This window comes from Eptesicus fuscus, chromosome 7 (assembly GCF_027574615.1).
Source record: "Eptesicus fuscus isolate TK198812 chromosome 7, DD_ASM_mEF_20220401, whole genome shotgun sequence".
NCBI classification, from domain to species: Eukaryota; Metazoa; Chordata; class Mammalia; order Chiroptera; family Vespertilionidae; genus Eptesicus; species Eptesicus fuscus.
In genome coordinates, this window is record NC_072479.1 from 2,653,184 (window position 1) to 2,667,416 (window position 14,233).

The following is a 14,233-nucleotide window of genomic DNA, read 5'->3' on the forward strand; positions in this document are numbered from 1 at the left end:
AACCTATATCCACTGATCTAAGCCATGTATACTATTATATCATCAAAATGAGAAGAAGGGATCTGATTTCCTGAAATTTTAAATGTGATCATCTGGACTGGGTTTGATATTAGGACCTGGTATGGAGAACTTCCTCCACGAAGTACAGAAATTAAATGCCCACTAATACAAAAATCACAGTAAGGCCATCACCAAGAAAATATCAAACAAAAATATTAAATGTAAAAGTGACGAGGGTGTTGAAAGGTTATAATTGTTAACATTTTGTAGTGACCTTCGCTTTTACCAACACATGAAGAAATGCTGCCTGGTTATTTGCAGAAACAATACAGAAATTCCTTTGGAAACAGTAATAATTGCAGTTCTAAATGAGTCACCTTTGACCACAGGGAATGGCTTTTGAATTCGTTTGAACAATGACATTACAGCACACTGCCTTGAAGTCAACAACAGACCACTGAATTTCCATGACCCAAATCATAAGGAATCATTATTTTATTATTCCATTTACAAGACATCTCGACTATGTTAAAATCATAGGGCTGAGCTTATGCTTCAAAATAGGGAGTGTCTCCCTTTTGTTCCCAGATAAAAATAGCTCAATGAGTTATGATGTAGGACAAAGAAAAATGTATTCATACCACCAGCAGAATTATTGCTGTTGTAATAATAGTGTGTACTATCACCACTGTGAACTTTGGAGTGTTAATATACTCAAGCCACTCATTGCATCAGGTTCTGCCCTGGATCTTTGTATGCACTGTGTTTAAGCCCATCAGGATCCTGCACAGTAAAGAGTATTCTTCCCACATCATAGATGAAGGAAACTAGTCATCAGCAAAGCCAAACTGTCCAGTTAATACTGAGAGGAACAGACCTGATTCCAAAGTCCTTGAATTTCATACTAACATTTTCCAAATGAATAAATGGCTGAGTATAAAACCTCAGGGAAAATGTTTCACATCAACTCAAACATCAGACCTCTCCACAGTGTAGAACCAGGAAGAGCAGAAAATTAGTCATACCAACACTTTCTCATACATTTCTCAAATAAAACATTTTTCACTGACTGATGGATTTCGTGAAATAGGGAGGAAATATCACAAATAATGATGTAAGTGAAAATAGGTATTTTTCTTTATATGGTTAGGTGATAACTCATCTTACATAAGGACAATCACCAGTAATTATATTCAAATAGAGGAGGCAGTTTTAAGTTATCTCCATAACCCAAAAAGAATTAGCCAAAAATATCAATTCATTCACTTGAGGAAAAGAAAACATTTTCAAATATATTAAAAATAACCTTAAAAACACAGCCCCAGTCATCAAACTAAATCTTTCACTTTCACATTCACTGAGTTACCATCTTGCAAAAATCAGATGTTTCTTTACAAAAACAAACCAACAAAAATAAAGCGCAAGCAAATCAAAGTCTGCATCGTCCTAAAGCCATAGTTGCTCCTGAGCTTTGATGCAGTGGTGATTTGGATTATTAAACTGGAGAAGTCAACCTGCCAAGAATGTTGACCTATTGGAATAACAGGAAGTGAAAACAAAGTCAAGGCTTTAGTGGATAGGGCATAGGAGTAAATGCATATTTAGGCCTAGTGACCCCACAGGTTAGGCTCAGATTTTATGGTCACCCTACTGTGACTATGATTTAGTCTTCTGACCCTCCTGGTTGCTTCTGAGTGATTGTCAATGATGAGAAAACTCACACCTAATTCCAGTGCCTAAGAACACCCAGTGTTCTGATCTATTGGCTGTTGTTAGAAAGACAAGCAAGTATTTGAAAATGACCAGGGACCTAGTGATTTGCACAATAGTTCTTGGTGACCTCAGAACGTAGAAAAGGGTTTCTGGTCTTACATTCATGGTTCAATTATCACCAGGAATATAGCCAGGGTGATTTTCTACCATGATGTCAGGCCTGTGAGCAGTGTTTCTAAAGGAAGCAAGACACTCTGGACTTCACTTAACCAAGAAAAGAAAAACAGAGAGAAAGACAGAAAGTAGTACCAGGGGCATTTTCCTTAATTTTTCTAGAACTTAGTTCCTGGTTTCTCTGCCATGTTCTAGACTTTTTGTTTCTTTTTGTAGAAGTCTGTCTTCATTAAACCTGTTCCACTCAGTCTTTCTCAAACTTAAGTAAAAGTGTCCTCACCTAAAACTTCTACCCTTGAATTCACCCCGTTGAAAATACCCTGCCCCCAGCACAACCACATAATGAAGAAAACCAACAGCAGCAATCTCAACAAAATACTTATTAACATTCAGGTTCATGTCCTGAATATTAATAATATTTACAATAACCTATCAAAATAAATTTATGTAAGGGATCTAAACCTATGAAAATGCATTGAGGGAGAATGTTTGATATTATGTCTTCTTTCATTTGAGGTCTTCAGGGTTAAGCTCCAAAGAGACAGAGCTCTGAAAACCCACACTATAGTCTTGTGGAGTCCTCATCGGGACCTGAAGGAATCACAGAGAGCTTGAGTGAGTGAAGATAGATATGCACCCATCCAATCACAGCAGAAACACACAGGAGAAAAATATTTGTAAAGCCCAGAACATTTCAAAAAATAACTCAAAAAAAAAAAAAAAAAAAGATAAAGCAAATGAATCCACAAAATACATTCCATCTACCTAATGAATGATTTTAGTTTTGCCAGTATTCTCTAGCCATAATCAATTCAGAACCACTGAAATGATTCTGAGTAAATAGAAATAATGATGTTTTTATTTTAACAATTCATTATTCTGTGTGAATTCTTGTTAACTGAACTATTTCACTGACCACAGTCACTGCTAAGTCGAGTGAGAGGAAATTCTTATAGGATACTTACTATGGGCCAAGTTCTTGCTAAATACTTGGTGTGAATGCACCCTGATTGTTTTTTGGCCTATGAGGTAGCAGAATGATTCCAAAACATGAGGAGGACAGGAAATGAGTATCATAAGTCTGGGAAATAGAGGTTGGAGGCATGGAGGGCAGAGGGTTCTTGTTGAAGTTCATGGAAGCTGAGTTTGCACATGTGCTTTGAGGTTAGATTCCTGGGCTCTTTAATGCTTAAGCAGGAGTGATTATGACCAAAGTGGGAAGGAACTAAAGATCAAGGGTTTGATATAATCCAAAATCATATAAATAAATCTGGGCATTGAGTTCTCTTTGATTCTTCACTATCAGTACTGAAAAAATTATTGTTTTCATCATGGTCATGATGATATTATAAAAACAAAAAAAAATTATTATACCTCTTCTGTGAAAGGGACACAGAGAAAACTTTTCACTTTAAAATTATTTTTAATTTTTAAATTACATTTAACTTACAATACTATATTAGTTTCAGGTATACAATATAATGATTAGATATTTATATAACTGGTGAAGTGATTCCCCCATAAGTCTAACACCAAACATAATTATAATACTAGAGGCCCCGTGCACAAATTTTGTGCATGGGGGGGGAGGGGTGTCCCTCAGCCCAGCCTGCACCCCCTCCAATCTGGGACCCCTCGAGGGATGTCCGACTGCCTGTTTAGGCCCGATCCCATCTAAACGGGCAGTGGGACATCCCTCTCACAATCCAGGACTGCTGGCTCCCAACTGCGCACCTGCCTACCTTCCTGATTGCCCCTCACCACTTCTGCCTGCCAGCCTGATCACCCCCTAACCACTCCCCTGCCAGCCTGATTGATGCCTAACTGCTCCCCTGCCAGCCTGTTTGCCCCTAACTGCCCTCCCCTGCAGGCCTGGTCACCCCTAACTGCCCTCCCCTGCAGGCCTGGATCCCCCCCAACTGTCCTTCCCTTCAGGCCTGGTCTCACCCAACTTCCCTCCTCTGTCAGCCTAGTCATCCCTAACTGCCCTCTCCTGCAGGCTTGATTGCCCCCAACTGCCCTCCCTTGCAGGCCTGGTCCCTCCCAACTAGTCTCCCCTGCTGGCCTGATTGCCCACAACTGCCCTCCCTTGCAGACCTGGTCCCTCCCAACTTCCTTCCCCTGCTGGCCATCTTGTGGCAGCCATCTTTGACCACATGGGGGCAGCCATCTTGTGTATTGGAGTGATGGTCAATTTGCATATTACTTTTTTATTATATAGGATAGAGGCTTGGTGCATGGGTGGGGGCCAAATGGTTTGCACTGAAGGGTGTCGCGGATCAGGGTGGGGGTTCCCTTGGGGAGTGGGGTGGCCTGGGTGAAGAACCTGTGGTGGTTTGCAGGCTGGCCAAGCCCGCCCCCCGGTGACCCATGCGGAGGCCCTGGTATCTGGGATTTATTTATCTTCTATAATTGAAACTTTGTAGCCTTGAGTGGAGCCTAGCCTCCTGCTCGCTCTGTGGCCTCAGCCATTTTTGTTGGGATTTATTTATCTTCTATAATTGAAACTTTGTAGCCTTGAGTGGAGGCCTGGGCCTGCCAGAGTGTGCGGAAAGCTTGGCTTTCTCCATTGACAGGGAAACCCAAGCCTCCTGCTCTCTCTGTGGCCACAGCCATCTTGGGTTAATTTGCATACTCGCGCCTAATTGGCTGTTGGGCATGGTTTGTGGATATAGCGGAGGTACGGTCAATTTGCATATTACTCTTTTATTAGATAGGATTATTAGAGGCCTGGTGCACAAAATTCATGCACAAGTGGGGTCCCTAGGCCTGGCAGCTGATCAGGGCTGATCAGGGCCAGGCCAATTGGGGCCCGAAGGCCTGGCTGGGTCAGAAGAGGAGGTGACTGTCGCCGGGCTGGGTGCAGAAGGAACAGACACCAGATGACACTGACCTTGGTGCCCCCCAACCCTGCAGTTCTCTGCCTCCCCCCTCCTTCCCTCAGTGCCATGCCGCCACCTGGGGGCCTGCTGGCTGGGGGAAGGGATGGGGGAAGGGCCAGGGGAAGTTTCGATCCCCAGTTTGGAACGTGTAGGAGGCAGCCAATCAATGATTCTCTATCATTATTGATGTTTCTGTCTCTATTTCCCTCTCCAAAATCAATCAAATATATATTTTTAAATCGCAAGGTTTTTAGAGGAAGAAAGGTAGGGCAAGGGAGCTATTGACAAGGGGATATTTGAGATCTTGCTCACATTTCAGATAGGATAACATAAGGTGGTCTTCAGTGGGTGACAGGTGAGGAGTGGCAGTGGGTAGAGCAGGGCACTGCGGGCTGAGGAACAGGCTGTAATGACTGGGAATGTCTGTGATAGTGACACCGAGCATGTGTTGGGGCCATTGCTGGGATCATTCATCCCCAAGAGGTTTTGATTCTGGATGGGAGGAGAAACATAGAGATCAGCGGACCTTTCTTAACCTAGCTGCACATGGACCTCAGTCAGTGGCCAAATCAATGCCCAGCCAGCCCTGGTGGCTGTGTCCTGCCACTCTCTGGCTATCCTTCGGCACTAATGGCCCACAGGGCCCAAGCCACTCCCCCAAGCACACGTAGTATACCAAGGGGTGGGCAGGAAGCCAGAAGCTGGAAGTAGGGAGCTGAGGTGGCTGTAGCCTTGCGTCCACCAGACAGGCTTTGGAGTCAGAGGGGCTGTGCTTCCTGCATGTCACCAGTGAGTCCCCATGAGCCCACAGGGTGCCAGCCAGGCCAGGTGGGGGCTAGGGAGGCCTTTCCCTCCTGGAGCTGTTCTTTCCAGGGTGGCGGCCTCGGGCCACTTTTTTATCAGTTTATTTTTTTATTGGAAAGCAAGCTCTGGGCTTGCAGTTCCTGGGATCCCTGGGCCATAGTGTGCACCTCCAGGCCTCACTGCGCCACCCCCCACTTCCTGTAGGGAGTGGCTATAAGGTAAAGCCTCAGACTGATGTGTTGGCAAAGCCACAAACAAGTCCCAGCTTAGAGGTCACAGCCCTCTTAGCATAATTAAGCTTGACCTTATGACACTCCCTAGATCTTATCTGGGTAGCTAATGGGCTGTGGGAGGTGCAGCAAGTGCTGCCAAAACAAGTGAAACTCATAAGAACATTGTAACTTTGGTGACCACTACCTTGTTTATGTCTGGCTATAAAATAAAGGCTCAGCTTGCCATCTGGATCTTTCTTTGTGGCCTCAGCCAGGCGCAGGAGATTCACCTAGACCCAGCTTATTCTCTTTGTCTTTCTTCTCTTCAATCCTTTGTCGCCCTCACTCAGGCTCGCCAAACCCTTGGCTGTGCTGGCATGGCACACCTTCCCCTCCTCCTGATTGAGCGTCTGGCCCCTGGTGCTCAGTTTGCATCATAGCGACTGGTGGACAGGTCTTTCTGGCTGTTCTGCTGTTATGTTCACTGGGCTTTTATTATATAGATTGACTGTATTCCCTATGCTGTACTTTATATCTTCATGACTGTTTTTATACATGGCAATTTGTACTTCTTAACACTTTTCACTTTTTGAGACAGTCAGTCAACACATTCTCAAGCATCCTCCATGTGGCCCTGATCCTGCTGAGGAGCAGCTGAACTCCCCAGTTCTGCCATCAGGGCTCCAGCTCATGGGGAGACAGTCAAGCCAGCAGTGCTGGGCAGGAGTGCTCAGGAGACTTGCATTGTCAATGTTAATGACAGAACAAAAGAAGGAAAAACCTACCAAACTCATGCAAAAAGAGACAAAATGTTCTTGTCAAGAAACAAAGCAAAGCAAAAAAAATTTTTTTTTGTAAAGTGAATGATTCCTGGAGAATAAAATATCTAATATTTTGCTGGTTTTTGTTTTGTGTTTCATTTGTTTATTTGTTTTACTAATTGGTAAGTATAAAGTATTCTGAAGATGAAAAATACTAAATAGTGCTTATTGTTCTTACATTGAATATGGAAATGGTATTTTCTAGAAGAAACAATTAAGGTGGGTTGTTTGAACAGAAGATAGTAGTACTTTGTAACTGTTTACCTCTAGACTAAGTTTTGTATATTATAAATTACTCAAAGAAAGAAGGTTTTAACTTGACACCTTATTTGATGTACTCGTCTGGGTCACTAAATGTTAATATCTACAGGTTATAAAAAAAAGTGTTCTGCCTCAATTTTAAGTAATTATTCTGCTTTTACCTCGTGTGTCTGCTATCTTATTAAGCCTGCGTAAAATGCATAATTATGGTGCAAATGAGATTGCTCTGCCAGTCTTGGCAAGACCATCTCACAAGACCATGGGCTCCTCATGGGCAGAACTCAGTCCACTCCTCTTTCCCATCCCAGGCCTAGTGCAGCACCTACAATGGGGCAAGAAGTCCACACATGGTCACTGAATCAGTCACAGAGGAACATCCTAATCATGTCAACCTCATGTTGGGAGGGAAAAGCAGGCAGTTTCCAGGTACCATTTCTTCTTTCCAAGGCTTTAGATTAGACCCCAACATCTCTCCTTAGGATTTCCTTATTACACTCCTGGACTGACCCCCCAAGTTCCAGTTTCATCCCCCTCTCAATCCCAACTCACTAACAGACCAGAGCAATATTTTTGTGTGCCACCTCTTGAGGTCTTCCCATTGTCTTCAGAACCACTGTAGGGTCTTTTCCTTCTACAGTTAGAGGACAGGTTTACAATAATGATGTCCCAGATGAGATAGCATATCAAGTAAGGTGTCAGGAAGGCATGTGAAATGTTCTCCTGCACACAGGTATTCATAGAAAATGGAAGTTGTCAACACCAAGAACATACTGACACAGACCCAGTAATTGTCAGAGTGAACAACTTGTATTGTTGCAACAGGAGAAAGAGGAGAGGGGGGCAATGTATCTCAGTCACATTTCAGCACCAGGCTATAGGCTTGAAGGTCACACACAAGATGCTATGTGCCATCAGACTTTGCTTTCTCCTTACCTTATTCCTTCCAGAGGTGATTTCAAGGACAGCTATACTAATGTGGAGCAACGCCAAGGGGATTGGGCCTAAAATCTGAGCTATTGCTCCTATAGGACTATACAGTACCCTGACCACTTGATCTACTGCTACCACACAAACCCCACAAACACAAACACTGTCCAATATTTGTGGAGACTTTCAAAATATTCAGTCTACTCTCTGCTCTGCTGTCCCTTCCTGATGGAGAGAAGGGAAAATCCAGCTGAGACCCTGCCAATGGATTTTCTTCAATTACCAACTGGTGAGCAGGTCCTCTTCCCTTCTCTTCTTTCTCCACCTTGTACTCACAAGTTGCTTGCTCTATCTCTTTTCATTTTCATGCTGATTGTTCCTGAATTTGATGAGAATACAATACCTCTGAATATCCACTGCTTGAACACACATAGAAAACACCATGTTTTAGACATTGGTTTGAACAGTGCTGTTGCCAGCTGACTGAATCAAGTGTGCTATCATGGTGGCCATGTCCACAGTTCTGCCCACTCTGAACAACATGGCAGCAGTGCTGTGTTCTCCTGAGGTATAAGAAAAGCAGGCCAGGATGGGGGTTCAGTTGGTAAAAAAATCTTCCCAGAATGTAACAGCATGACACAACAGACATGCTTCTATCACAGTGCTATGGGTCAGCAATCCAGGAGGATTGCTGGGTGGACCTGGTGCAAGGTCCCTCATGAAGTTGTAATCAGATTGTGGTCATGTGAAGGCCAGGGGTCTGGGAGGAGTCCTGGTGGCTTCAGCATATTCTGTTAGAGAGCAGGTTGAGGTTAAAGGGCATGGGTCTAGAAAGGTCCTCCCTAGATTACATTGCTTCTCTGGTGTCCACTCTGTGGGCAGTGTGGGCCCTTCTGGAAGTGGAAATCACCATGGTGCATCTGGAGAAATAAGTTGCTGGCTCTGTGGAAATTGGATGAGGAGTGTATCAAACAAGAAGGGAACCAGGTCTCTAATGATGGCCCATGGAGAATGGAAGACAATACAAAGCATTAAGACTCCATGATCAGATATTGCAGGTGAGGAAAAGAGGATAATCTTGACAAAACGTACACAATTTGACACATCCACAGAAGCCTAGCCCTTCTTAAGTGTCTGGTCAAAGATGATGTTTCTGGGGCTAGGCCTTTGATTACTACCTAGGCACTTGTCACCTGGTCATGTCCCTGAAACCTCATGGGATAGAAGTAACATCTTAGTGGTTGCTTATACATTTCTTACAAATGTACTAATAAAACCACATTTGTCTATGCAATCAGTAAAGTAAATATTTAATTTGGAGCTAATTGGGAAAGTGGAATTTTCTGTGGAGAATCACAGCTGTCACCGGGACATGGCAACTTGGGACAACTGCCTTACTCCTGCATTATGGAACTGCTGGGCTCAGAGAGTGATTCAGAATGGTAAAACTGACAGATTCACCAGCAAAGGCTGTGCAGCAAGACCCTGGTTAGCCAATCTTTCTATCCCACCACTGCTGGTACCACCTGACTTTACTGATCCTAACTTAGCCCTCCACTCTGCAGCCCAGCCCCAGCTTGCTCTTTTCCACATAAGATTGCCTTTGATGCTTGTGATTCTTGTTTGTTTGTTTCTAGAAAAATAACTGGGGTATGGAAAGCATGCTATTTTATTTGACCTGTACATACAGCCTCCCAGGAATGACCTTGGAGCCTCCACTACCCTATAAACTAAGACAGTTTCTGGTGAATGAAGACACTAGCCTGACACCACAGAACACCTATAATGAAACAATAAGTCCCTGCTGCCAATCCTTACCCTCTTTTTTATAGGGTAAGGCTTAGCATTTTTATATAATAATTTGTAATATTGACTACATAGTGAAATGGCAATTTCTGAATATATTGGGTTAAATAAAATATAAAGTTAATTTCACCTCTTTTTTCACTTTGTTTAATGTGAATACTAGAAAAAAATTTTATTGAGAGATAATTGACATACTAGTTTCAGGTGTATAACATAACAATTCAATATATGTAAGTATTGTGAAAATAGAAGCCGAATGCACGAAATCTGTACAAGGGGCTGAGCTCCCACCACCATGGCGGCTGCCTTGGCCCCTGCCACAGCGGCATTGTCCAGAAGGTCATCCGGAAGAGTGTCCAGTCTAATTAGCATATTATGCTTTTATTATTATAATTATCACAGAAAGTCTACTTAATCTCCATCACTTCACATAGTTACAAATTTGTATGTGCATGATGATTCCCCCTTTTAGTCAGTCTAGCTAAGATCTGTGACTTTGTTGATCTTCCCCCAAAAAACAACTTTTGGTTTCCATTGATTTTCTCTATTCTATTTTATTTATCTCTGCTTTCGTCTTGTTTTTCCTTCTGCTGTCTTAGGTTTAACTTAATTTTTTTCTAGTTCCTTAAGGTGTACAGTTAAGGTTATTAATTTAAGGTATTTCTTCTTTTTCTAATGCATGCATTTTCAGTTATAATTTTCTGTGAGTACTGCTGTCACTACCTCCTCTGAGTCCTGGTATTTTGTGTTATTTCCCCTCTTTTAACCATGAAAATAATCCATGGCACTGGGAAAACAGAAGAATGAGGCAAACACGTGGTTATCAGGTTTGCTTTTCCCTAAATTAAAACTGACCCAGAAAAGATGTATCTCCTGTGTAAATTTAGTTCTTCTTTCACCTAAAGCAGAAGCTGTCTTTGCTAATGAAATTGTGTTTCAAAAAAAGACACTTTTTTGCAGTATTGTTTTTCTCCAAGATACTGTGGTACCTATGAGTAAATATGTGAAGTACAGTATAGACTTGAAGCTGATGAATTTGTGTTACATGTCTCTGAAGTCAGAGAACATAGTTTACCAGTGACCAGGAAAAATTAAGACAGTCTTCTATCACCATGGGCCATTCCCAGTTCCAACGATTGTTGCAGGGGTCAGGTCACCATGATTCTTATTCAAGGCCTCCTCTCCTTGCTGCCTCACTCATCCATCAGGCCACACTTCAGAGACACTGCCATGAGCTTATGGTCTGGGATCTAATGATTTAGCAAGTGACCATGAGCCAGCACTAAACAGAATGGGACGGGCTTTCCTAGGGAGACATAAATGCCCTAACCCATACTCACAGAGTGCATGACTCAGCCAAGAACTCTGAGGTATATTAGGTGATTTCAGTTGGATGAAGCTTGCCCCTCATGTCCAGGCCTTGACTGTGTGGAATGTTCTATGCATTGTTGAATAGCTGTCATATTTGTGTAAAGGGTGGCCCAATTCCAGAGGTGGGTGAAGTAATTCCTGTTTATATGTGCAGTTGCAAAGAGTTTTAGGACACGCTGGCATAAAAAGCACATTATAATAAATCATTATCGTCTCTAACAATAGTCAGAGGCATGTGAGAGTTTGACCCACATACACAGACTTTGGAAAAAACTCTGATAGATTCTCCACTTTTTCCCCCTTGATTGGAGCACAGCAGAGAATGTCACTTTGATGGTGAAACAAATCTTAAGGTAATTTCTTGAAATGTGTATCTGATTGTGACAAGCCAAAATAAATATATAAAAGTGAAGCTGAACAGTCATCTACTTGTGTAGTTGACTAGTGGAGTGGGAGGCAGCAAACTAAATAAAAGTGGTGTTTGCTGCACACACATAGTTATTGTGGACATCATAGACTGATAAGCCCAAGTGATAGTGAAAATCAAATGATTTCTTTCAGAAAGCTGCCCTCCCCCCCCAAAAAAAATATGGTAAACTGGGCACATTAGTACAAACCTAAAGCAATGTATTACCAAATTATATATTATATTTTGAGAGTTCATTTCTTCCAAGGAGAAAAATATTATTTCACAGGCAGCAGTCCCAGGTATTATTAAAACTGTTTTTACAAATAGAAAAATAAAGCAAAGAGAAGTTGAGTCATTTACTCAGGATCTCGGCTGAATCACAGCAAACCTAAGAAAAGAAGCCCATTCTGCTCACTCTCTATCTCTTTGTCCCCTTACATCTCCAGGCAAAATTTTCCCTCAGGCCATTTTTTAATAAATTCTCAGGTTTAGATCAATTCAATATTACATTATGAAGTAAAAAGGAAAACAAAAAGGGGGTACAAACTAACAAAAATAAGCAAATTGAGTCTATTTGATAAGCTGCAACTCAAGTTATCTCCTAGAAATAAACAAAAAACAGCATTACAAAAAGAGATGTTTCCTTCCATATTAGAGCAAGCCACCCTCCCAATGGGTCATAACCTCTGATTTCCATGAAATCTGTAATTCTGCACTCATTTTCTTCAAAGCATAAATGTGCAAAGTCTGCCTTTAGTCAAGTTAAGAAGCATACTTGTGATAAAGTCCTTCAAACCTAGTTTTAAAGACTGTATATGGAAAATCAAAGACTTTAGTGTTTTCTTTGGTTGTACATGCTTTCTATGTAAGCCTGGACGCAGCTCAGAAAGATAACAGCCATATCAGTCCATGCTACTGGGGAGGAAACCTAAAAACTAATCTCAGAGTCAGAATTGGCTTAACATACCTCCAAGCAGCGTTGTTTTGCATTTAGCAAACTTAGGCATGAAAAATGTCCTTTCCCAGAAATAAAGCAGTGATTTCAATGGGCTTGATCCAGGCCTGCCCCCGAAGTCAGTAAGCGTGAGGATGGTTGTACCAGGTGCTCAACTATGTCCATGCTGGTTAGCAACTAGCCACCAACCCTAGACCACAGAGTGTTTCCTGGTCACTTGTGTCTCAGGGCCCAGCTGGGGCCCCAGAGACTTGGCTGGCACATTGACCTGCATACCTACCAACTAGTTGGAGATTGGTGCCACACAGACTGATAAATATTTTGTCTTTTGTGACTGGACTAGCCTTGAGTTACTGTTTTCACATTCAACATGGTTCCACATATGTAGGCAGCACTAGCAGCTATGCCACAGGGCAAAGGTGATGTCGAGGTAAAGTTTTCTAGAAAAAAAAGGTGCCTAAGGGAGCATAAACCTAAAGAAATAGGGCTCTTGGCACCACTGACTGTAAAAGGGTCCTAATAAACTACAAAGTATATATCAGGGAAAGACAATGCCACAGGTTTGACATAAAACCAACATGTAAGGTATTAAAAATCAAACAAGTAGTAAAAAACAATTTTGCTTGGTTTTTAGCATTCATAAAATAAATTTTAAAAACTAATTATAAGTTGGGTGGCTTGAAAACTTAAAATGAATCAATATAAGCTTGTGAGTTTTATTTATTGACAAACTTATTGGCAACAATTAGAGGCATTCAAAATCATTTATGTCATCTTATATTGGGCCAAATTTCTATAATGGAGAGATGATCAATGTAAATTATTGAAGATGATAATGATGACAGTGATGCTTGTGATGATAATGGTCTTTGTTCTAATCTTACCTTATAATAGACAAATATGCAAATTGACCGCACCTTCGCTACGCCCAAGCCACGCCCACCAACCAAGCCACGCCCATCAACCACGCCCACCAGGAAACCTTTACAGGGATGCTGGGGCCGGTGGCTTTCCGGGGGCCTGCTCCGATCGGGGCAGGGACCCGGCTGGGGTGCGGTGCGGCGGAGCCCAAGGACCAGAAAGCTGCCCGGGGCTTTCCGGGCCTTGGGCGCCAGCCGGGTGCCTGCTGCGATCGGAGCAGGGACCCGGCTGGGGTGCGGTGCGGCCGAGCCCATGGACCGGAAAGCGGCCTTGGGCGCCAGCCGGGTGCCTGCTGCGATCGGAGCAGGGACCCGGCTGGGGTGCGGTGCGGCCGAGCCCAAGGACCGGAAAGCCGCCCGGGGCTTTCCGGGCCTTGGGCGCCAGCCGGGTGCGTGCTCCGATCGGAGCAGGGACCCGGCTGGGGTGCGGTGCGGCCGAGCCCATGGACCGGAAAGCGGCCTTGGGCGCCAGCCGGATCGGAGCAGGGACCCGGCTGGGGTGCGGTGCGGCCGAGCCCATGGACCAGAAAGCGGCCCGGGGCTTTCCGGGCCTTGGGCGCCAGCTGGGTGCGTGCTCCGATCGGAGCAGGGACCCGGCTGGGGTGCGGTGCGGCCGAGCCCAAGGACCGGAAAGCCGCCCGGGGCTTTCCGGGCCTTGGGCGCCAGCCGGGTGCGTGCTCCGATCAGAGCAGGGACCCGGCTGGGGTGCGGTGCGGCCGAGCCCTGGGGGTCTGCTCCTGCAATCGGGTCGCAGGGACGCTGGGTGCAGCTGAGCCCAAGGCCACCGCCCAGGGCCAAGCCCGGACCCTGAAAGAAGGTAGAGGGCAGTGGCCACAGCCAAGGCCTGGGTCCCCGGTGCCGGCAGAAAACCGGTGCAGGCAGCCAGGTGAATGAAGGTCTATTGCACGAATCTTCGTGCAAACGGGCTACTAGTTAAGTATAAAAGTTAATCTAACATTTCCCCCTTTATTATTTAAT